This window comes from Camarhynchus parvulus, chromosome 4 (genome assembly GCF_901933205.1).
Source record: "Camarhynchus parvulus chromosome 4, STF_HiC, whole genome shotgun sequence".
NCBI classification, from domain to species: Eukaryota; Metazoa; Chordata; class Aves; order Passeriformes; family Thraupidae; genus Camarhynchus; species Camarhynchus parvulus.
This window is the reverse complement of record NC_044574.1, coordinates 9,217,208-9,243,228: the sequence shown is the minus strand read 5'-3', so window position 1 is coordinate 9,243,228 and position 26,021 is coordinate 9,217,208. Positions and strand designations below refer to the sequence as shown.

Sequence of the window (26,021 nt, the reverse complement as noted above, 5' to 3'; positions counted from 1 at the left end):
TGTTTACAAGGTGTAAATGCAGTTCTATAGCCATGAAGTCCAGGAATTAAATAGCTGAATTAATCTGGCAGAAGCAAAGAGAAGTTACTGAAAGTGAGAAAAGGAAGTCTGAAATAAGTTTGTTTGGTTTAGTTTTATACTGTCTGATACTGGCTGGCAAACAGGGCAGTTACAAAGCTCTAATGAGCTGTGGGAAGGGCTGAGAGTCACACAGGACTGGTCTGCTCATCGAATGAATCCATAATAGCTCAACAACACCATAAACACTGGTCATCTGTTCCACCTGTTTACTATGGATACCTTTTACATATTGATGAAAAAAATTCTCTTCTCAATCTGTAATCTCTGGCAGATTTTTTCATACTGTAATTATTTTTTTCAATATGTGTATAATGAGAGCACCTTAGGATTGATAGCTGAGAAGAATATTAATAATCAGCCCTGAAAAATGGCTTACATTGTCCAGCAGATTGTCCCACCTGCTCTTTGTCTTTCTGTTTCAAAATGGTATTTATGGCATCAGTCAGCATTAGTTCTCCCTCTCTCAAAGAGCTCTGCCTGAGACTCCATGGTGACCTGCTTTGAGAGGCTGTATCTTCAGATTTGTATTTCAGTTCAGAAGGAGTTTTACAAAATGTCATGTCAGTGGATTTGGATGTTGTACTGTAAGTTGAAAGCCTTTGAAATGTTCAGTAAATACCTAAACTCTATTTGACACCTTAGGAAGGTACGAGCAGCGAGTCAGGAAGTGATATAAAGAAGCTTTAGTTTGCTCATGTAATTATAGTGGGATGAAAATCTTAGAAGGTGTAAGAATTAAGATAATGTGAGAATCAGTTGCAAAGCATGTGAAAAATTTTAGATTTAAGAGTCCATCCTAAAAATGTTAAGAGAACCTTTATATTTAATGATGCATCAGTAGATGTGGTCTCCTTACAAAATGCAGCAGTCTTGGTTTTCATCCTACCTGTTTTTTTCTCTTCCCCTCTCAAGTATTATTTCAGCTTACTGGGGAAAAAAGTGTTTCTCCAAACTGCATGAGTTGGTTTTAGAAATATGTTTATTAGTTTGTGGTTTATTGTAGACAGGTCAAAATAATAACATGCCTTTTGTTGCATGTTTTTAACTTGAAAGGTTTTAACTTCTGAAGTCATTAACGAGTTGCATGTTACAGCTTGGCTCATTTAGTGTGTTCCCAAGGAAAAACAGGGAATTGCTGCTGCTGTGTTCAGCTGTAGTGGAGCATGAATTAAACTCTGCCTCACCCCCTGTGCTATTCTGAGCTGCTGCACACAGACAGGCTCTGAGTTCAGCCAGGTACACCAGCAAACCTTGATGTCCTGGGGATGGTGTCTGCAATGGATGAAATCACACACCTTGTGGTTTTAATAAATATCAGAAAAAAAACAGTTGTAAAAGGTTTGGGGAGGTTTTCAGGGAAAGAGTTGAGCTGGTGCAGTGTATGGCCTTCAGTTTGGCTCACACAAACAGGGCAAAGAACATATCTTGTCAATATGACAAGCCTTTATTGCAGGAATTGGCAAAGGCTGGAATATAAATTCTGTGTTAGAATTGCAGTTTGTAAATCCCTCCTGACTCCCAGCCTAGAGCCCCACTGGTGGCTGTGCAGCCAGAACGAAGGAACTTTCTGGTAGCAGGGCTGTGGTTGAGCTGTGCCCTTGGATTGCCTAAGTTCCACAGCAGATGAGTAAGATGTGTTCCTAGACACAGGAAAGCTCACTCCTGAGGTTGTTAAATGAGTTGATTTGAATCTGGGAATAGGCGTTTCTTTCCCAGGTGTTGTGGAGTATTTCTGTGGTGACTGGATGTTTCTGTTACTTTTTATATGAGGTTTTATGTTCAATAGCATTTTGCTAATTTTTGCTAGACAGGAATTGGTTTTGATTGCTGAATATTATTTGTATGAGCTTTTAGAAGGAGAATTTACCTGCTGCAAAAATACCCCGTGCAAGTATTGAATTACCAGGTTTGATTTTTATGGTCAAATGCCTATTATCCTGAAGTCAGGTAATTACATTGTGTTTTCCAGTACTCCATGTACCTGGCAGTGAGTATGTCATATTTATAGGTAAAAGCAAACTAGTGATGAGTCATGTGATAGGAGGTAAATATATAAATAAAACTTTCAAGTCTGTTCTGTTATAAAAGTGTTTTGTTATTTAACATCTAACATACTTAATTTTGTACTCAGTTTTTATAGAGGTTGTCCTACCTAGAGGCTAGTATTTTGTATATCTTTAACCGTTGCACTTGAATGTGGAAATAGTCTGAGTTTAAGACAGCTTGAGAGGCAGAATTAGTTAAATAAATTAAACAATGAGTTGGTCTTTGAGATGTAATAGAGTGAAATATTTTTAGCAAGTCTGGTGTTTTTCTGGAAAGTACAATGTGAGACTATATGACAGTGTTTGAAAAACACACCTGTCTGGCAGAAGGACTAACACTGAATAAATGCAATACCCAGGGAGATGCTTTTGGGGTAGATAATCATAAAGTGATACCCAGTGAAAAATGAGAGATGAGCCTCTAAATTTACAGCAAGAGGGAATAAAACCTCCCTGATTAGTTGAGGCCATAGCCCTGAAATCTGTAATTCCTTTGCTGTAGCTGTGGGTGTGTTGGAGGGAAATGCACTCGGGCGAGTTGCTGGCAGCAGTTGGAGTGCACTGGGATTGTGTCATGTTTCCCACAAAAGCTTTGCTGTGCAGCCACATGACTGCGGCATCCCAAAATAATCACATAATCTCCCTGCTAGAGGGCCTGCTCACACTCAGCACAACTCTGCTTGCAGCCTGACTGATCTTTCTTTTTTTTTTTAACTGATCTTTTTTTTTTTAACTGATCTTTCTTTTTTTTTTTTAAGCAGAAGATGGAAGGAACTTTACAAATGCACCAGGCCCCTGATATTACTTGTCTGGTTTTTATCTACCATATGTTATAGGAAGTGAGTTGTATATTTAAAAACACTTGAAGATGTACAAATACATAACTCCATTTAAAAAAATGTATTTTGCTTTAGAGGGTGGGTCTTAAAATTAAAGATATTTCCAGGTTATTGCTTGTGAAAAATAATGTATCCTGGGAATAGTTGCAGATAATTGAATTTGTTTTGTTCCCAAGGTTGCGATTTTTACTTCTGCTGGCATTTCTGAAAATCTCAGTAATTCTCTTATGCAACCACTGGCAGCAATAATACGCTCTGAAAAAGCATGAGAGACCCAGTCAAGGCTAGGAGAGAATTTAATGCTTAAAATAGGGAAATCTTTTGAGCAAGCAGATCCAGTGAAAGATGCCCCTGCCCACGGCAGGGGGGTTGGACCAGATGTCCTTTAAAGATCCCTTCCAACCCAGCTTGTTTGGAGATTCTGTCAAGTGTTAATATATTCAAAATTGTAAATGTTTTGAAACAATTGCTGGTTTTTACTACTTGTCTTTCCTATTTAGATGGCAAAGGGAGGGAGACAATATTTGTAAAATCTGCCAGGTTTTTATGTGGTTATTTTGTTTGTTTGTTTTCTGTGGTTTGTATTTTTTTAGAGACAGAATGTAATGTTATGTAATTGTAAAAGACATATATGGGTTTGGTTGGGGTTTTTTTAGTTCTGTATTCAGCACAGCAGCTTACTTTCCCTGTTGTATGCAACATTTAGAAGGCTGTTGGGAAGGGATGCTTTAGCTTTTTTCAGGGTAGGTTTCTCTTGCCAATAGAGATTATAAAGACAGGCAGATCTCCTGTTTTGCCTAACCAGAAAAGAAGGGAGGGAGCCTGTCTGCCCAAAACTTGGCTGTGTAAAAGCTGAAGTTTGTTCTGCAAATTTTGAATGTTAAATAGGATGGGGGGGGAAAAAGGCTGGTTAGAAATGCCGTGGTTTCATGTGGTGAAGTCTTGGTAGCTGACTGATGTCAATCATTATCTTCTGGTTTGGGTAGATTTTCTGATTTTTGGTATCTTGATTGCCCTTGTCAATCATGGATTTATGAACACTTGCCACTGTTGAAGGATGCTTCATAACCAGGTATCCAGTGGAGTTACCTGAATGTGTGACATCTGTAGCCATTACTGCCCAGGTACCCTGATGCGTGCAGCTCATTGCTCTGGCTTTGAGCTTCTGCTCCCTCCTGTCAGAGGTGCCACCCTGGAGTGCTCTGGGCAGCTCTGGGGCCCCAGGCAGGACAGGAACCTCTTGGAGTGAGTCCAGAGGAGACCACAAAGATGCTCAGAGGGCTGGAAGCATCCTTTGATGTGGGACAGGCTGAGGGAGCTGGGACTGTTCAGCCTGGAGAAGAGGAGGCTCCAAGGACACCTCATGGCAGTTTTCCAGTACAGAAGGGAGCCTGAGGATCAATGGGGACAGACTTTTTAACAGGACAAGGGCTAATGGCCCTAAGCTCAAAGAGCTTTGATTTAGGTTGTAGATAAGGAATAAGCACTATGAGGGTGGTGATCAGGTTATCCAGAGTAGCTGTGGATGCCCCATCCCTGGAAATACTCTAGGCCAGCTTGGATGGGGTCTGAGCAATCTGATCTAGTTCAAGATACTCCCCCCTCATTGCAAAGGGCTAGATGACCTTTAAAGGTCTCTTCCAACCCAAACCACTCTGTAGTTCTGGTAGAAGTGTGCAAGATCAACTTCCCCATTCATTTTCAGTTGCCTGTGAGGTCTTCACTGAACTGGTTCTGAAGTTGCTTTTTTTCCAGACATCTCTTTTGATGATAAAAGCAAATAAGTGATAGCTTTTGATGCTTCCAAATTATGCAACAGCTGGTGTGTGTAACTTTTATTTTTATGGTTATTGCTGTCCTCCCCATGTTCAGTAATGCCAAGAGTCTCATTTTAGAGTTGTGTCTTTTTAGGACAAAACATAATACACATATGAGTAGCTGTGCAATAAATTGTTGATGTCAGGGCCACCTTAAAACCTTTTTACTTTCAGTGTAGAGACCATTACAATGTGTGTGTGGGTTTTCAGATATAGTGGGCTTTAAAATGTGAACTATAGCTCTTCTGTTGTATGAAATGATTGCTGTATACATGAAAAATATTTCAGCAAAGCATTCTGGGCTTTTTTTAACTTGACTCATAAGTAATAAAAGTGCCAGATGATAAGAAAAATCTTGTGAACAGGTGCTCACAATTTTTTTATTTGAATGTCTCAGTAACTTTTCTTACTGCTTATTCATTATATTTTCCTGTAGGTATTTGTTTGAAATTATGAAAAAAAGTAATGGTGGCAATATATTTTAAGCTCACTGAAGGGTTACCACATTGATTCCTGATCTAAGTGAGGCTGAAAGCTTAAGATTTAGTGTGTTTCAGTCTTAGTTACATGAAAGAGCTGAATTTCCTTAGCTGCAAGAGTTTCAGATTTGTAACTTCAGGCAGGGTTGAACTTTGGAATTAGCTTAGATTCTGTCTGTGCAGGAGCATTATAGTGGTGGTACTGTGTGTGGGGGTGTGAGCTCTGTTAGGGAAAGGTGCAAAAAGCCTCCCACTAGTTTGGAGTAATTTAATTTTTAATTATAATATCTTTTATCTGAGAATCTCCAAGTGCTTTACAAACACAGCTTTATTCTCAGAATGTTCTTCTGTATTGCAATGCTTTGCAAGAAGGGAGTGCTGTGAAATGTTACCTTAATTTTCCACATACAGGATGGGCATGTTATGTGTCTGGTGCAACAAATGTTCCTTGGTGACACAAGAATGTGAGTCAGTGTAGACCACAGTTTTATTAAACTTAATCATACAGTTGCAGGTGAAAATTAAAGGCTGTAATCATATTGTTAAAGTCCTTGAACTGTTCCATAGTCACAGATGGATTCAGTGCTATTGCTGGTAGCAGACATTGATACAGCAGTTGCCAGGCCCAAAGCTGGTAGTTTTCTCATTGTTCACCAGACATGAAAGTTAAAATAGGATTAAAATCAGAGATATTCATTCCTTATTTAATCCATTTGTTGGCTCTTCCTGCTTTTTCATCTTATTTTTTAATACTATTTTGTACAGCCTCTTGAGTAATGGAAAGGTTTGTAAAATGGCTTTTAAAGAACTGCAGTGTTTAATCACTTGAATAAAAATTAGAAACCTAAAAGAAACACAGTAAGAGAAAACAAAGTAATTGAATGATACTGCAAATCTCAGCTACAAGAGGTTAGAGAAGGCAAGTTCTGCTGTTTCCTTAGGAGCCTCCTCATTTCTGTTTCCTTGACCCCCCCTTGCCTTATTTAATCAATAGAATAAATATTTATAATCAATACAGTTTTCCGCTTACTGCTTCTTTATATCATGAAGAAAATGATACCAAAATGTCACCAGCCTAGCAGTGCTTCAGGGTACAATCCATATCACATTAGCTGCCTAAAACTGTAGCTGAGGTTCCTGGTTTTTACTCCTACCTGCCCAACGTGGCCATTTAATAATGTGATTGTAAAAAGCAGAGAACTTGACATTTGCAATGTTTTGATGATGCATCCCCCAAACTGGGCAACCTTTGGTGGAATAACAATTTTATTTCAATGAGAAATCAGTAGAGTAAGTTTCCTGCAGACATGGTTGCAGCAAAAGGGAGGTCTTGTGTAATAAAGCTGAGAACTGTGAAACACAGACATTTATAACCAAGCTTTCATGAAAGGAGTAAAGAATAAGAAAGCTTCCCATGAAATATTCTTGGTTGAAAGGATCTGTTTTTCCTTAGAGGCATGTGAACACTTCTGTATAAACAGGGAAGGCCAAGACAGATCTGAAGGCTTCTTGTTTGGATATCTTATTTGTTCTGTTGGTTGTGTTTTCTCTAATCCTCACACTGCATCAACGCTTGTGTGTCTGTGAACATCTGTAAAATTGACTCTAGTGAAAAATTCAGGAAAAGAGAAAAACCTGGCAATGCTGCCGAACATGAAAAAAATTGAGGTTCCATGGTTTCTTAGGTAGCCTGGATTGTTTGTTTGGTTGTTTTTTTTTTTAACAGAGTTGCAAAGAGGAAAAAGTTACTTGTGAAGCTTGAATTAATTCAGTTACTTATATTGTTGGCATACCATTTTCTTCTTCTTTACTTTTATGAGTAAATAATGAGGAAAGTTGTATGTAACATTGTAAAGATGAATTGTGAAATTGATTGGTTCCATGCTTCCACTTTGGCTGGATAGTGACACCTTTAGATGAAGCTGAAAATAAGTTTGACTTCCCATTTTCAGGTTTGGATTTTGGCTCCTTTTCTGTCCTGAAACCTTATTTTCCAATGTGTATGAAGACTTATTTCACTGTTTTGCCCAAAATATTTTCTCTTTTGTAATTCCTACTGTATAGTCACATTCCTCAGAATAAGTTCACATTTTTTCTGTTTTCACCGACAGTGAGGAAAACAGGATTTTCCAGTTCTGTAATTTAGTGGCAATTCTGAGTTCCCTTGGTTTCTGTGCTAAAAATGCAAATTTCTTAGAATATTTGTTGTCTTGAAGGTTCATTTTAATTCAGATATGTGATCATGAACTGAGATTATTGTGCATTACATTACCACACATTAACTGTGAAAGCCTGCTTCTTACCTCATTTTCCTGAGTCATGGTTTTCCTTTTGTGCTTTCAAGCATGTAACAAATGCCACTGCAAAACACTTGGTATGATTGCTGCTAAATTGTGTAAGTGCTACTCAGCTCCAGGGGTGGAATAACCAAGGTGTCAGGCTCACAGTGGTGCTTTCTGCTGGTTCATGCAGGCTTTGCCTGGGTCTTTGTGTGGGGTAACAGTTCTTCACCTCTCCACTCTGAGGCCTCAGGGATGTTGGGCTGAAAGGGCGTTGTAGCATCCACATTCTCTGAAAAAATTCCTTTGCCCAGGGTTTTTCTCCTGGGAAGCTGAAAGGCATTGAGAGAGGCCTCAGAGAAAGGGAAAACAATTCTTATCTCATTTACTTCTCCTGTGCTGTGCTCATGTGGAACGTGTTTGGAGATTGTTTACCCACAGGTGATTGTTTCATTGGATTCTGGTGTGAGTTGTTTTGACTCTTGGCCAATCAGGGCCAAGCTGTGTCGGGACTCTGGAAAGAGTCACGAGTTCTCATTATTATCTTTTTAGCATTCAGTAAGTATCATTTCTGTATTCTTTAGTATAGTATAGTATTCTTTAATATAATATAGTATAATAAAGTAGTAAATTAGCCTTCTGATAAGATGGAGTCAGGTCCATCATTCTCTCCCCTTGTTGGTGAACCAGCATTTACAATAGGGCATCATTTCTCTGTGAAGTCACAGGTTAGACTTCTCCCTGCTGAAACACAATTTGTGCCTTTGGTTTATCTCAGAGTTGGTGTGTGATGATCCTTTGAAAAAAGAATAAGTTCTTTACTTTGTATGCTACAGTCATTTGTCTTGATTTCTTGGGTTTTTTATTCAATTTCTAGTCTACAAATAAAAACCTGTCTTAAGTTTGTGTGTATTAATTTTTTTTATTTACATTGCCTCTGATGTAAACAATATGCAGCAGCATCCTTTTAATATCCTTTTAGCAGAGGATGCCAATAAAGATTGGTTTACTAGAAGAGGCACTTAGTTTTGTAAATTTTCTTCATTATTTAGTGGAGGGAGCCAAGTATTAATTAAGCACGCAGGACTTGAGGTGAGGCTGCCCCAGCCCCAAGCAGAGCAGGACAATCCCCTCCCATGCAGAGCCTGATGTCCCTCCTGGCTGCCAGGGCACTGCTGTCTCACCTTCAACTTTCCACTGCCCAGAGCCCCAGGTCCCTTTCCCTGGCACTGCTCTCCAGCCCCTCATTCCCCAGGCTGTCCGTACACCCAGGGTTGCTCCATCCCAGGCGCAGAATCCGGCACTGTCCCTGTTGAACCTCACATGGTTTTTGACTGCCCAGCCCTCACGTTTGTGGAGGTCTGTCTGCAGGACCTCTCTGCCCTCAAGGGAGTCAGCAGCTCCTCCCAGTGTTGTATCATCTGTGAGCTTGCTCAGGTCCCTTCCAGTCCTGCATCCAGGTCATTAATGAGGATGTCCATTACATGATGTTTTGACCAGCTGTTTGTTGGACATTTTATCCAGAAGGATACTGGGAGACAGCACTGAAAGCTTTACTGAAATCCAAAGTGGTTATGTCACCTCACTTGCCCTGATCAGCTAGGTGGGTTACCTTGTCAAAGGGTAGCACTGCTTTGTAAATTGGAAAAATGCTAGTTGCTGTCTGATTAAAGAAAATGGGGAATAGTTTGAGTTGTCTTTCTGTGTTCTCTAGGTTGCTTTTCATCTTGAACCTATGAATCTGATACCAAGCACGTGCTAAATGCTACTGGAATATGATGTTGTATTTTTTGTTTGTTTTCTATAGAAGTTTGGGTAAAAGCAGAAGTGACAACTCCAGGTTGTCTTTTCTGGTTTGTTCTCCTTCACTGTTGAATGTTCAAATAGTAACATGTCTGTAGTCACTTGACTGAGAAGTCAAATCTAAGTAATTGTTGCTCTGCAACAAATTGTTGTGAAGGCTGTACCTACAAGCAGAAAGCAGCTTCTGAAAGCAAGATGTCTTACTAAGTCTGATAATATGTTCTTACACTTCACATTTACTTGTCATACAGAAAAACAGCACAAGTGACCACCTGAACAGTGTAGACAAGGAATTCACCCCGAGTTGCAGAAGGGCAAGGGAGGAAGAGGGTGTGGAGCTGCTGGCCTGTCTGCTGAGCCAGCCTGATTCTTGCCTTCTCTTTGTTGAGGCTCTTCCTTCTGGCTTTTTCTTTAACACTTGCTCTGAAGGTTAAGTCTTGAAGCTGGAGATGGTTTCTCAGAATGATTTGGGAGCACTGAAGCATAGCCAGATCATGATGAAGCCTACAGTAATATAAATTTTACATTAAGGTTGGTTATTAAACTGTAGAAAAGGACACAGCAGTTTCTTGAAAACTCTAATTACTTAGGTTATTGCCAAGCTGGAATAAAATTAGTTCTTTTGCCAATGGCCAAAAGATGGAAGATAAGAGTTACGAGCAGTGGTATAAAACCTGTGAATGCCCACTTTTTTTTGGTATTAAGACTTCGTTGTCATGTTCATCTGAAATGTGTTTACAATTGTTTTTATATCCACTCTTTCAAGGTGCCACTGAAAAGGAGATGTTGCAAAAAACCAGATTTGTGTGTATATGAGATACAAAGAATAAGCAAAGAGTTAAGAAGTTTTATTTCAGCTTTGTAACATGCATTCTGTTTTATTAGTTCATTATCAGAAATCAGTTCAATCTGTCAGTTTGGTGCTTTATGTGAACTTTTCCAATGGCAACCAGTAAAATTTTTTTCCCCTTGTATATAAATCAGTAAATCTGTCAGTCTGCCTTCAGCCTGGCTGTTCATCCATATGCTGCAGAATGCTGAAAGAAACAGGAATGCAGCTATTTCTTAGACAGAACTATATTACTGTGTTCTGCAAAGCTGGATGTGGAAGCTAATTAGCATTTTTTAAAAATTTCTTTGTAGTTTCTTATTACTCTGTGCAAAATTTCACCTGGGTATATGCAAATGGATTCATATTTATCTTGGCAGGGTGGCACGATGTCTGAATGGCAATGGCTTACAATAAGAAACAGGATTCATTTTCTAGCATCTTGCAAAACAGTTTCTCTAAGCAATTTAACCTTTTCTGTGTGAAGCAGTCACTGGGGAACCTTATGTATAATGCTACATTATAATAGGCTCTTGCACATAAACCAGCTTTAAACATTTTTTCCCCAGTATGCTGCAGAGCTTTAGTAGTTTGTTTTTAAACTGAGCCAAAATAACCATAACAGCTTTTTGTGGGTTTAGAAACCAGATGTCAAGATTCTCTAGAAATGTCTCACTGCCCTAGTGCTGTATTTGAATTTCTGCTGGTGCAGATGTGAACTGTGATGGGTCATCTGATTGTCTAAAATTATTTTTCAGCTATCATATCAGAAATTTATATAATAAACTAATACAGCTTTTATGGCAATGTACATCCTGATGAGAATCTACTAGATGTTGATTTTAAGGAGAAAAATTTCAAACTATCAAGAGAATAAACCTGAATGTATGTAAAAACTTCTCCTCTTAGAGAGCTCACATTTCTCTTTTCTTCTCTAGTCCTCCTTTGCTGCACTGTAAGTTTTGCCATCAGGTCCAGCAGAATCAGTGATTTGAAGGCATTAGGAAAAATAAATCCACCAGTGTATACACTCAAATGAATGCATCCTGCAATATGTTCCTGCTAAAACTACTTACACTTAAAGCAAGTAATTAAATTCCACTGATGAGATTATTTTTTCTCCTCGGAATGGGAAGTGTCCTTTTCACTTTTCTGATTTTCTTATAATCAAAACAACATATGTTGTAATTACTGGTTTCTTGATGAATTCACAGTAATAATCATGAACTGTTGGTTGGTTTTGGCTTGATGCAAGAACATTGGTGTCGTCTTGAATGAGGTATTGCCAATATCCAAGTGAGGATTGGGTTATTTTGGAATGTGTTTAGTATATTCAGTGAAGCTGTATTGCAGGCAGGACATGGCTTTAATCCAAGGCTTTTCCATCAGTTAGTGGGAAAAAAATTGGTAGATACTTTTCCTCAGTAATAGATGTAGTTTTGAGGAGATTCTTTTTTCTATATCTGCCATTTCTCTTTGTATCAGTGTCCCACCAGTGTTCTAATCTTGATTAGTTTGATCTCAGTTCATTGGCTTCTCTCTTGGTGCAGAGATTTCAGGGCAAGCTTGTGGCAGTGGCCAACTAAACCAGTACATCTCATCTCCCTGAGCACATGACTACTGTTTTTTCTTAAAATTAGTTTTGGTTCTTTATATTTGACCTGTTTTCCTGGGTGAGTTTGTTGGGGGTTTTTTTGGGGGTTGGTTGGTTTTGTTTTGGTTTATTGTTTTCTTTCTTGTTTGTTTGGGGTTGTTTTTGGTTTTTTTTACAAGCCAAGGCTGCTAAGCCCAGTGTAATTTTGGAGCCATCAGGTATGATTTCAGCTTTTCCCCTTCAGTCTGTTAATGTTTTTCTGAGGAGAAATAACATGCTGGCAGAGGGCTGCCTCAGCAGCCTGATCCTAGAGGACAAATGGGAAAACCAAGTAACAGGAGCTTCCATGAATGAACACATCTTGTACTTCAGAAGTATTTTGGCATAGCTGAGCCATCTGCTGCCTAGAACTGAAAAGTTCTGAAGGCAGTGTCTGCAATATGTTGGTTCCAGCCTATGCTCTGTCTTTGCAGCATTTGGTCCTTTTACTTTGTCTTCATGGTCTGCTGCACAGGTGTGGACTCATTAAAACTGAAGATTCTTAATGCCCGGTTCTCAGGGTATGGGCTGGGATTTGACTCTACCAAATTTTGATTTTCCTCTGGACTCTTTGGCATTATGCTTTCTTTTCCTCTCTGTTTCTGGGGTGCTGTGTCTGCTTATGCCTAAGTGAAATTTTTCTTGGCACAAGCTGACAGACAAACTTGAGAAATAGTCTGAAAAACTGCTACTTTTGACTCTTTTCCAGCTAGGAACTGTGCCGATTTTATGAATGGGGAAAAAATCCTCAGAGCATGTTATTCCAGTCTAGGTGGAGTTAATGCTTTGGCTGGGTAAGGGTTTAGAAACCTCTGAAAGGACTCAGTAAGTGGGAATGTGAATCAAGGAACTACCACCTTAGGAAATTCAGACATATTTAATTTCTCTCTGAGAATGTTTCTTCATATGTCTTCAAAGTATATAAAAGAAAATTAGTGACTGAGGTCTGCCTGAAGTGTGTTCAGAATTGGTTTTATTGCCACTCTTTCAAGGTGCCACTGACCAAGTAGATGTTGAAGAAAACCTGTTCTGTGTATGTGAGATACATAGAATAAGCCAAGAGTTAAGAAGTTTTATTTCAGCTTTGTAACATGCATTCTGTTTTATTAGTTCATTATCAGAAATCAGTTCAATCTGTCAGTTTGGTGCTTTGATGTGAACTTTTCCAGTGACAACCAGCAAAATTTTTTTCTCCTTGTATATAAATCAGTAAATCTGTCTTGTGGCAGCATGAAAGAGACTTTGGGGTGTTGCAGAGAATGAGGAAAAAGCTTGTTTTTGTAATTTCAAGTGGTTTGCTCTAGTTGCTGTTAACCAGTAAGATTTTGTGATAATGCTTTGTTATAGTGGGGTTTTTTTGGAGGTTGACATGATTGAGTGAGTTGGTTATAAGGGCAGTGTCAGTTTTCAAACTGCAGTCCCCCGTACTGAGCAATGCTTATGGTGAGGTATTAAGGCAAGGCTTTATTGGACTGTCATCCACTGCAAGTCAGAATAAATTCCTCAGCACATAAAATGAAATGTATGAGAGTCAGGTTGTCCTCTACAATTAATTGTTGAAGTGTATAACACTGCTCTGCTGGGGAGTTTTCCCATCTGTTGCAGAGGACAGCGTGTGCAGTGGAGTTCTGAATCGGTGCTGACCTGAGCAGAATGAAGAGAAAATGAACTTTTCTCTTTTAATTCCAATTTTTGGGGTTTTTCAGGTTTTTTCCTGCAGTATATCTTGCTCGAAGTGCTGTACATATTTTTATGCAACTATTTATTCAGAGAGAAATTAGTGTGTAAAAGAAATTTCTCTCTTTTGTTCTCTTATGGTAATCACAAGGCTCTGTTGGGCCACCTGGCATTCTGGGCTGAGTGCAGGTCCTGCTGGGCAGGAACAGTCACCCATGTGACTCTGCAGACCACAGCCTCACTAAGCTCCTTTGCAGAAATTTGGGGTGTTTGGGACGTTCTCTATGTCTGTGCTTTACAAGTGCAAACAACCCTGTGGTAAGAAACATTATATATAAACATTAGGAAGTCTAGCAGTCTCCTGGTTTTTCATATTTTGCATAATGAAATTATTTCATGGGAAATAAAAATGTTTGTAATAGCTCTTCTGGTAATTTAGCAAGTCTCACTTCACAGGTAATTTAGTTTTTCCTTTATGGAATAAAATAACTTGCATAGCTTTCTTGAAGTTTTCCTTTACTAATACGATTTTATATATACAATGGCTATTAATGTAATTTTCATAATTCAAATTATTTAATTTACAGAATCACAGAATAGTTTAGAGTTGGAAGGGATCTCTGCAGATGATCCAGTCCAACATCCCTGCCAAGGCAGGGGCACCTGGAGAAGGTTACATAGGAATGTGTTCAGGTGGATTTTTCATGTTTAGAGAGGGAGACTCCACGACCTCCCTGGGCAGCCTGTCCAGTGCCCTGCCACCCTCAACGTAAAGTTCTGACTCGTGTTGATTGAAACTTGTTGTGCTTTATTTTATGGCCATTACTGCTTGTCCTGTCCCTGGGCACCACTGAAAGGATCTGGCACTTTAGGATTTGTCTTGCCAGGAGCCCTGCATTCATCACACCTTTAGAATTTAGCTTTAGGGTTTGATGCTCAGAAGTTACCAGTGAGAAGGACTGGATTTACTATGGAACTCTAAGATGCTTTTCGAAGAGGAAAGTTTGTGTTGGATTTATAAATCCATCTTTTCAGTTTATATCTTTGTTTCCTATGTTTGCTCTGTTCTCAACACTAGTACTGAGTTTGGCTTTGTCTCAGTGCTTTTGGTTGTTCTTTTTTTTGTATCTTGTACCTCAGATTTTCATTGCCTTCCTGATTGCAGCACTTCCAGCATTCAGTGACACTTTAGACAGTGACCACAATATTTCACATGTGGGTTTTGTGTAATTTAAATGTGGAGCTGCCTGTTTCTAACTGGTCTTTCTGAAACAATCTACATTGATACACCTGGGTATTTGTGCCAGATTATTTTGCTGAATGTGGAATTAATATATAAATACATGTCTCCATAATGAGTCATTGTGTTGTAATCAGTCAGTACTTTTACCATCTTACTGTAATTAGACCCACTCACCCCCCTACAGGTAATGCCCTTTTTTGTCTCAGGTTGTATTGGGTCCTGACCAGTCCTTAGGCTCGTGTAGGTAGTAACACAAGCAATCAAGCAGTAGCTGCTTGGAGAGTAGAAATACACTGCCAACTTGATTTACATTTCTATTTTCAGTCCATTTCAAAATCATAATTGTGTTTTGCTGAATATAAATAATCTTCGATGGCCCTTGAAAATACATGCATATCCCCACACTTCATGAGTTCCAAGTTATATTCTTTTGCCTGTCATTTCCAGTTGATAAATTCTGGACTTCCTTTTTTCTTTCAAATAAATAAATAAAAAAGTAAATGGATGAAATTTCTCTCAACACATACTTTGATTATGGATATTAGTCATGGTTTTGAATGGTGTTTGTGTTCACAGCACAATTTTGGCATGTGATACATTAACTTCAGAGATGATGTTATCTTCCTGAACAGAACCTTTAATTGGATGTGCTCGCTTTTAGCCTGTCTTGTAATGATTTTCTATGAATATCATTAATAATTACAAATAATGTAGAAAATATATCAAGGAAAACAAATAGCGAAAAAATCTGAGTTATGGTGTATTGGTATGAATATATGCAGTTTAAAAAAAAAACTCCCTGTCAGTCTTCATTCCATTTTCTTTGAAAACAAATGCTGTGTTTCACCTATAACTTAGTAAGGAAAAGCAATATAGTATTAGAAATTGTAGAATATTCAGTGCATGAGGAAACTGTTGCCTGACTAGATGAAGTAACTGCTTGGAGGAATAACCAAAAACATTTTACTGTAAGACTTTTCAATTAATTGCTTTGACTGTGTTTGCAGGATGCAACAAAAGTGTAAAATAACAGGTCTCCTTTAAGTATTTTTCCACAGTTCCTTGGGTCATGTGTATTAAAAGCAGGAGGTTTGTGTTTAATAATGCATTGAGATTTTTTTTAGATCATCATTGGTAGTCCCTGAAGCTCTGCAGACATTTTCAGTCTGCAGGCTTGCTTGTGTCATACACACTGGATTTTGGAAATTAAAGCAGAGCTGTGGCTCAGGTGTGGTGTAACCACTGCTGGAGGGAGCAAGACAGAAAAAGCTGGAGCTAAATTCAGATGCAAGGCAGTTTGTCTCTAAAGTAGCAAGAAAGGGCAAAAAAGAGATTTTTATTTCAGTAAGCTTTAACTGGTGTCTCTTGCCTTCAGAAGGAAATTGTACCATTATGCCCCTGGCAGATCTAGAGGGATCTGGAGATCTCATCTTTGAACCTTGGAATGGAACCACAAAATACTGATTGGGCTGGAAAGACTTGTGTCTGGTTTAGGCAAGAGCACTGTGGGAAAGAACTTCCAGGTTTGGACCTTCACTTTGCATTTGTTACACGAAACAGAAAGGCTAGAGCAGGAAAAATGAGGAATAGGAGAATGCCTGTGGTTGTTCTTGTCCCTTCTAGAGCAAATTGACATGGTTTAGGTAAGTAATGTGATTGTGTGACTGTAGGTTTAGAAAACTGTGCAAGTCAGGCTGGATGCAACTGTTACTGATTGTTTTCAGAGCAGTCTTGAAATTAATGGCAATAATTAAGAACTTGGATTTCAGAAATGTCAGGAAACGTTGACACTTGGATTTTATGTTGTTTATGGAAAAATATTCACTGTTTTGCAGCTGAGGAGAAATTATGAGCTTTGATCCAAGACTGCATTTATGCTAAACCTTGTGTCAAATGCAGTATTCGCGGTGAAACCAATGGAACAGTTTAACCTGTTATGTATTGAAATAAAAGCTAAAGCTGCTCCAGCAGGTGTCCTTCCTTAAGGCTTTGGAAGCACAGGAGTTCTCTGCCCCCTTACATGTGAGGTGTCTTGAGTCTTTCTGTGATTTTGGTATGGTCCCTAGTTAGTGTTCATTTCTGGACTGACTGGGCTGTAGAGCCTGCATAGTGCAGGGATGGTAGAGAAGATATTCAGCAGTGTTGCAAGGTAAAGGTTTCTACTGTCTGCTAATAAAGGTCTGCAGCAGGTGTTTGCATTGAAATAGAAGTCAATTTTTACTTATGAGCTGGTATTTTTGCATTACTTAAGCTAACTTTGTTTTTCAAACATCACATTTCTCCTTTTTGTGGTGTCTCAAATGTAATGTTTTTCAATACTATTATCAAATACAGTGAAGGAAAACTAGTTTGAATCATATTCTTTCCAAGGCATTGTAAATATTACAGTGAGCATTACTGGTATTGAATTTCCTTTTCACATCAGTTCTGCAATTAATGCCTTTGTCTCTTGTGCTATTTAGCATTCTATAGAAATACCTGGCAACCAGTAGTTTGCAAAATGCATTTGGGGACAACCAGCAGTGAAAGCAATATTGCTGGTCAATAAAGGGTAATAGGCAATAGAGTGTATGTGTAATAGCTCCTCTGAAAGCTGTTGTTGAGAATGTGGGAAAAGTATCCATTCATTAAATAGGTCGTGCCATAATTATGTAGGTTTTTATAAGTACCTGAAGAGGCAGCAGCCAGGTCAGAGGAGCTTGATCTTTCCAGAAGAAACAATAAGTGATTTTTAAATCCTTACATGAATCACTTATATGTATTGAGTAGAGGGTTTGAGGTATTTTTGTGTTTTGTTTTGTTTGGATTTTTGTTTTATTGTTCCTCTCAATAAATAGATACAGAACTTCCTATTAAGCATGAAAAGCATTCACGGTTGCCTTTAATTTCTGCTTAGTTTTTGTGCATTCTGTGTCTTGATTTAAAAGGAGCAGTTGTGGGTGGAGAATAGCTGAAGACTGATAGAGCTTATCCAACATGCATGCTGATGAGGAGAACTGGTCAAACTCAAACCGTGTGCTGAGCTGGCACAGAAAACAGCAATAGCTGTACAAACCCATTTGTCTCCCAGGAGAGATTTTCTGCGTGACCAGGAGACCAAGGACAGACCTTGAGGATATTGTCTGAAAAGACCTGTGAATGCCTAATTGAGCAAAAAAAAATTACTCAGTTCAGCAGGGAGTAGGAGCAGGGATGCATGGGAGCCTTCTGCCATGCACTAGCATCCAGTCTGTTTCCTGGCTCCAGCAAATACCTGCTTTTTGTGTACTTGAATATAATTTGTTGTTGTTGGACTGCTTCAAAATTTTTAAACATGGTTTAAAGGCCTGCTGTTGGTCTGTCTGTCTGGTGCCTTTCCTCTCCCTTTATTTTTGCTGATGTTCTGGTAATTTTCGAAGCTACTCTTCATGCTCAAGTGTGCTTGGAAAAAGGATACTGATCACAGTATCAAGTGGTTAAAAGCAATGAAATTCCTAAAAGTTCCCTAAAACTTCAGGTAGGCTCTGCCTACAAGGAAGTGGGGAGTTTCTGCAGAGAGAGATGGTTTTAAATCCTTGAGATTGAGGACTGTGTCAGGAGTGTTAGACACGGGCGAAGCTGCATAGATGGGTGCTGTGCTGATCATGGGACAAACCACCACTGGAGCTTGCTGTTACCTGGAAAACTGAGTAGCAAACAGCGTGACTGATGATGGCACTTGGAAAGCTACCTGCTTATATGATTTAGCTGAAATAGTGGAAATAAGATCAAAAGATTTACTTATGCAAACATTCATTTGAAGTTATTGTCAGAAGGCAGAAGCTGGGAAAAGTTTCTGTGCTGAGGGCTGTACAAGCAGTTTCTTTCATCACCAGGTTTGAACAGATGCACTTGGAAACAAAGTTTTGATGAAATCTTTTTGTTGCAATGATTGATTGTGCTACTGATATGATGCCAAGGTAGTTAAATCCCAAACATCTGTCAAGGTGTTCATCTTGAGTTTATTGAAAGTCTCCTACAAGGCAAATGAGATTATATATGAGCAGCTTTACACAGATGATGGTGCTTTTATGAAAATATGATATAGAACACCTCAGACTTACCTGAGTTTGCTGAACAAAAAAAAACAAAAAAAAAAAAGTGCTTTGAACATGAAGAAACTGAGGAATGTGCTCTGCCTGTTAATACCTGAGAAGGACTGTGGAGCAACTCTTTTACAGTCAGCAGGCTTCAACTTGCTGGGTCAGTTTTCCCTCTTGTTGGAGCTTTGTCTATGTTCTGATTAATATATTCTTGTTATGATCTAGAAGTTAAAAACTGTATAGGGCATATTGTTCAAAATGAGTTAGTTCTGAACAGCAAAGCAAAGTTCATATTTTATCAGGTCTGCTAAGCATGACCAAAATACTGGGACTGTAGACTTGGGAGGGAAAAAGTAATTTAGGCATGTGTGTGCTCAAAGGTGATAGCCAAAAAGAGTCTTCAAAACTGTCCTTTAACTGCATTAAGTAGTTGCTTGAGGTTGTTGGGCTTTTTCATTTATTGGGTTCTTTTAGAATGAAGGTCTGGCTCTGAAAGGAAAAAAGGTTATAGCAACATAATAACTCAGGAGAAATTACCATGTTAGACATGTCGAAGAGGTCATTGTTTGCCTAAATATTTAGGAGTTGTTATAAATATTTAGACACATCCATTAGACATGGTATGACATAACTGGAGTGGGTTGAAAGTCCTCTAATGTGGTAAGTTGTGAAATGTAGTGTGGCAGGGTGGTTTGCATTGCTGCAGGACAAATTGCTGGGTGCCACTTGCAAATGCCACAGGATTCCTCTGTGCGTGGTGGGGCTGTACATCTGGAATTGAACATAATCAATCAACAAGCCCAGGGAGCTAAATTGGCTCTTTTCCTCTTGATAGGTAACAAATCACTAAAAGCACTGGAGGATCAATTTTGTATGAAGAGATGCTTAGTGTAATGTTTAAATACAAAAATCTAGACAAATCTGAAGCAAACTGCATAAAAGCATTGAGGAAAAAATATTTAAGAGTGATTTGTATATTTCAAGATGTTTCCTGACAAGCTGAATTTGTTTCTAAGTAAATATATATTCTTTAAACTTGATTGTTCTTGCAACAGCTGAGAATGAAATCTCATTAGCTTAAGGTCAGACTCTGAGACATTAGCTGCTGGGAGAGGCTTTGGATAAGTGTTTTACAAATTCAGAGGAGTGGGTTGACATTGTCTGACTGCTGGGTGCCCACCCAGCCATTCTCTCACTCCTGTGCATAACAGGCCAGGGGAAGAAAATAGGATGAAAAAACTGATGGGTCGGGATAAAGACAGGGAAATCACTCACCAGTTGCCATCATGAGCAGAACAGATGCAGTATGGGTAAGGTTAACTTTTTGCTAATTAAGAATAGCCTACCATAGGCTGGAACAGTGGGCAACCTTGAAGGTTCCCACTCTTCACTTGGTAGAAGTGGCTGCTCCATCACTCCCCTACAGCAAAACCCCTTTCTCTTCTGGGGTCCATGTTCTCTTCTAGAAATCAAGGCTGTGGCTCAGCTGCAGAGCACTCCTGTTCTGCAGAATGGATGTCCAAAAGGTTCAGTAATTTGTATTCAGCATATGCTGGTGTGCTTCCCCCAGAAAATATAGATTTGAGCACATGCTTTTTCAGATTAGTATGATGAACACTCAAAAATAGAAACTACGTACGCTGACTTGATCTATCGTGAGTGAGAACCCACAGCATGGCAGTCTCAGATGTTTGATACTCTAGATAAGCATAACAGTTATAAGATTTTCCTTTTTGGGGAGTTTGAATTATACCCAGTGTAGAGAACATGGGAAAAATTTATCCACCTGATTTTTGTTGTCCTATGAATCATTATCTCACTGGGGTTGTTTGTTTTGTTTGTCTTTTTGCTCAAGGTGCTGCTAGCATTTTATTGTGTTAACAAGCTGTTCACGTGTCTTTCTTGCTTGTGTAATGATATTCTATAGATAAACACAGAGCAGCTGGCAAAGCTTTAACCAGGCTGTAGCTTTTTTCACAGTGCTTTTTTTACATATCCTCGTGATCAATTATCAATTGTTGTCTTCATCTCTGAATCCTTTTTCTTTTTATGCATGTGCAATGCTAGCGTAAGACTTCATGACATGGTACAAAATATGACTGTTGAGGGATTTTTTTCCCTTTTTTTCTTTAACAGATAGCACTTCAGATAGTAGATTAAAAGGAAAATACCACAAACTAAGTAAAAATCCAGAATCAAACAACCCCCCAACTATGAACTTGCAACAGCAGTTCCTTTTTCATTTAGTATGAAGAAAAATTTTTTGCTGCTAAACCTTCTGACAGTTAAATGCCAGAATTTTTGACTCACCTGCTTGTTAGAGGTAAATGCTATTTATCAGCATTTGGAAATTAATGACACATTCCAAGTTCCTGTCCAAAGGATGTGAATACACTTGTTTACTTGTGAGGTGAGAAATAAGCAGATGTAACAACTTGCTGATATCTCTTTTTGAAGAAGTACTTTCAGTCTTTGGAATTTGTCATCTGCCAGTTAAACCTATACTGCAACTGACTGGTGTAAAAAGTTGTCAATTGATTAAGTTTTTGTTGCTGTAAGTACATTACATTTTCAAAATGGGGATAAGTAAAGTTTGGACTTTGTGCCTAATTCCTCTGACTTTTGAACAATTTTTTTTCCTGATAATGTTATGTAGTTAGTTAAATTTTTAGCTTAAAACTAGTTACATGCAACATCATTTGTAATTTCTGAAAATACTGAATTGGCTCATCAGTGCCTTTCAAGTTTTAGGGCCTAATTCTGCCTTTTGCACAGACCACATTGCCACCTGGTACAAGGAGTTGTTTTCCAATACAGAACCATTATTTTCTGTACACTGCAGATAGAAGCAACTTTCTAACCTATAGCTTTCATGAATTCTCATCCTAAAGGGAATGTGCTTTCTCTTGGGAAGTCCCTTCTAAAAAATTTCTCTGCTATGCAGTAATTGTTCATGTTTGGGACTGTCTGATAATGGCAGTAGTTATTTTGGGGTTTGGAAAGTTTGAGGTTGATCCTGTGCCTCTTTCCTTTCCTTGAAAATGTAGTAGGCAACAGATTTAGACTGAGAACAGCTGGACCCTCCTTATTAGAGACACACTATTGTTATGACCTCCCTCTAAGACAGACTGAGATTCCTGTTAATAAAATCCTTGGGCTGAATTACAGTGAAAAGACACTGAATGACCAGTGTATTTATGAGGCAGATTTATTTTAAAACAATCCAGTTGCAGTGGAAAGTATGTGGGCATTTTGTTTCTCTTCTATAAATGTATAAAAATATCACAAAGTATGTAAGGAAAGGAAAGAGAAGAAGAGCAGATAGTTGAGAGGAAAGGTGACACCAGCTGTGGGTCCAGTGGTGAGGCTTGATTACTGTTTTGCTGTTCTAGTGTTCACAGATGTGATCCTTTGGGAGTGGGGGCCCATGAAACAAGAATTTTGTCAGGTTATGTACATTCAAGCTGGCATGGGAATGCCTGGATCCCTTCCTGGGTGGGATTCTCCAAGTCTCATGCCACACTATGGGCTATGTACAGTGCTCTGATGGAGAATTCCCAAAAAGAGTGAGGGAGCACTTTTAGGTCCTGAGTAGTCTTGAGCCCCTCTCTTGGTCCTGTCCACTCCTTGACCCCACTTCCATGCTTCTCCACTTTATTTTGTGCGTTCACCATGGACCTGAATGGGAAGATTAGCTCCAGGAAGGTGCTGCCCTGTGTTTGCACAGCCCCCATTTCCAGGCACATCCTGTTCTGACTTTCTCACTTGAGTGAGAAATTGGTGTTTGAGGTATAGCAATGCATTAACTCCTTGCTGTCCAGGCTTTTAAAACAACCCTTTCCCTTACCACAGGGGGAATAAAGGAAGCTGCATAGATGCAAGGCAGTTCCACTGATGTGAATGTGATGGCCTCTCCAAAACTCCATAGGAATGGTTGAGCTCATGTTTAACTTTCCTGCTGTCATTTGGACCCTGCAGCAGTTAAAAATATTGCACATGTTCTGTCACCAAATATTGTCCTGTGATTGTGAGGGAGTTCATACAATGTGTAATAAAATACATGTATTTGTGTAAAATGCACCTTTTACCATGTGCTCCTTGAAAAGTTACCCCCATGGATGTAGGTTTACTTTGTTCCCATGTCAAAAGGCAATCTGGAGTTACCATCAGAAAAGGCATATAATTATTGCTTTTCTCTATAGTTTTGTTCCATAGGGATCAAGTCAGGGTTTCTGAGTGTGTGGCAGAAATACAAGTGCTTAGTGCTGGAAGAGTGCCAGTGAACAATGGGAGATCTGGAGCTTTTCAAGTCCATGGAATTTATTTTAAGCAAGGTTGGGTTTTAGCTGTTGTTCTGAAGACTTTAGATCAGCAGTTCAAAAATGATTGATATTATTTTCCAGAGGACAGCTGGCAGGCTTCAGAAGATAGTGCTATCACTAGCTGGGATCTTGCTTATTTGCATGGTTCCCTTGCTTCTGTCTGTTCTTTGGCTTATTTGGGATCAACATGTCTTCTTTTGGTGGCTGCTGCATTCCTGTTGCAATCTCAGCAGAAGAAAAAGCCTGAACAAAATCTGTACTTCTCTACAAAGGATCACGTAAACCTGGGGAAAACTTTCCCTTTAATGTTCAAATTATGGGCTGCTGTCAGGTCTAAGATGACACATTTTATGTTACTCAAAAAGAGGTGGTGTTGATACTTGAAAGCTGCTGTTAAAAGTCATGCAAAAAGTACTTGCAAGTTTCTTTCAAAAAGGGGACATGTCCCTAAGAACCACCCTTGTGTCTGTAAATGTGATTTTCAAAATTATTCTTAGATTGCAGAATTACTGTGTGGTTTGGGATTGTTCTGTTGGCACCCTGGCTTCTTGTTGGTAGTTTATTTTTTGGTCTCTGTCCCGGGTTGGGAAGTCTGTGCTAGAATTTTTCCTCTCTGTTAGTTGTCACTATTTTTTAGGGAGAGTTCCTGGTTTTGGTCTACCAACTTGTTTACAAGATGTGAGAATAGCATCTTTTCCTTTGATAACATGCAATAAATAATTCTACAGACCTGTTATTTATCTAATAACCCGTAACTAGCTAACAGGTCTCTTAAATTAAGATGTTTTTAACATTCTCTTATAGTCCATTTAAATCCTTTTTGAAAAATCAGATCAGAATTCATTATGCAATAAACTGAATTAACCTAATCCTGGTCACTGTACATTGGTCAGACTTGATGGGTAAAGCCAGAATGTAACCAGCTCAATAGTTCATGCAACTTTTTTGTATGGACAGTTTTATACTGACTTACTGGGTGACAGGCAGGCATCTTCTGATTTTGGTATCTGACTGGTTGAGTGGAACTTATTAAAAAGTAAAAATCATTAAAATAAATATTCAGTGAGTGATCTTTCATAAAAGAAAAGAACGGTGTATTATTGTATAGCATGGCTAAATGTGTGTTATTTTGTTTGGTTGGAGTTTTTTTTTGTTTAGTTTGCGGTGTGCTGATCCCTGTTTTGGTACTGGCTGGAATGATAGTTTTTGTACAGCATACAAATGGGGAAAGCAGTTTTTGACCCATCTATGAAATGATGGTTTCAGATCTGTGAAGAGTGTTCTCCAGTGGTGTGGTACATTGTGCTGGCTGTAAAGATTGTCAGGATAACCTGGGCCATTTATTGGGCTGAATATGTGGAATATAAAGAGATATTAGGCAGAAGGAATGCAAGGTGTGCTTGCAGAATGAGATTCCTGCCTGGAGAGCTGGTACTGAAGAGGCTGTTGGGATGATAACAGCAATATCACCATGTCCAAAAAACCTTCCTGTGCAACCAAACAAAAATTCTCCCCAGAAATCCCAAACCCATGAGTGCATCCCACAGTGGTGACATGGTTAAAGGGGTTGCTGCAGTCAGTGAAAACAGAAATAGGCAAATAGAATTAATGCTGAATAAGGCAAAATGAGCAGCGTTGGTGAAGTCCAGCAAATCAAAAGAAGAACTTGGATGCATTAATTTGTTGTTAAATGGGATTATTTCCTGAAACAAACTACCAGGGTAAGTGGTAGGATCTCCATGAGATGTTTTCAAATTAAGTCTTTCTATTAATTTTAGTACCAAGGATGGGAATTGCTAATTCTCATTCTGCCAAAGAATAGTAAGGAGTTTGGATTAAATTATTTGAACCATATTTTGCATAAACTCAAAATAAAAATTGGCATTGAATATGACACCATCCCTAATTTTCTGTTACCTAGTGCAGTAAATTGAATTAGTAAACTTCTGTTTTATTTGCTTTAAGTGGCCCCCTGTGAAGAGGTTTAGAGTTTCATGCAGTTTCATCTTGCCAGGGACCACATATGATTGACACAATTAATCAAAGATCACACTGCTAATCCACACCAAACATAACACAGTTGAGAGAACTCAATTAAAACTTCTGTTCCTCCGTTTGAAAAAATCAGCCATGTGGGAGCTAAGTGTCTCAGGCATACTTGTCTTGCCTGAGACCAGTCTTAATAAATTGCCTTATTTTGCTTCTGCAGTGCAATTTAGATGCTTAAAAATCAGCAGTCATGCTTTGTCACAATTCCATATACACAGACTCCTGCATCTTTGTTTATTGTCTAGAGGTTGTGGATAAATGCTGAAGGAAAACATAAAAATCAGAAATAATAAAATCATCAGGTAGAGAATGCTTAAAGAAATGTTTTACTAAGCTTGACTATAAATACAGAAATTTATAACTAAACAACGTAAAATTTAGTAGTAATTACATGCTCTCCTTATTATCATTCATTTTGAATTTTGTTTGTTTCCCTGACCATATATCACAAGCTTTATTCTTCTCCCTGGGCACATTTATATCAGGGCTATAGTGAAGACATTATTCAAGAGTGTAGATTTTTGACAGCTTACAATTAAGATGTTGGAACCAGAACTCCTAGCTGTTAATGTTCAAAAAAATCCTTTTATGGTGTAAACCTTTACTATTAATATTTCTCAGTGTTTTTGAGGAGGCATTCCTTTATTTGTTTGGTCTTTTTATTATAGTTGCTGCTTTGTTTTAATGTGGCCAGAAATCCATTGTGATGATTCTGTTCTTTGCCACCTGAAAGGTTTGTGACATCATTTTCTCTCTGTAATGCCTTGTTTAGTGATAGTAGTGTTATAAAGTGTTTGCATCTGTTTGGCCCTGGCAGATTCAGTACCTTTTTCTTCTGTGGCTTCATTCTTGTGATGCTCAAAG

At 38.6% G+C, this 26,021-nt stretch overlaps 1 protein-coding gene across 3 annotated transcripts in view; it reads left to right on the top strand.

Moving 5' to 3' along the window:
• Positions 1–26,021, top strand: part of ZFYVE28 (zinc finger FYVE-type containing 28) — a 146,170-nt gene that overhangs the window by 40,176 nt on the left and 79,973 nt on the right. The gene's annotated exons all lie outside the window — the stretch shown is intronic.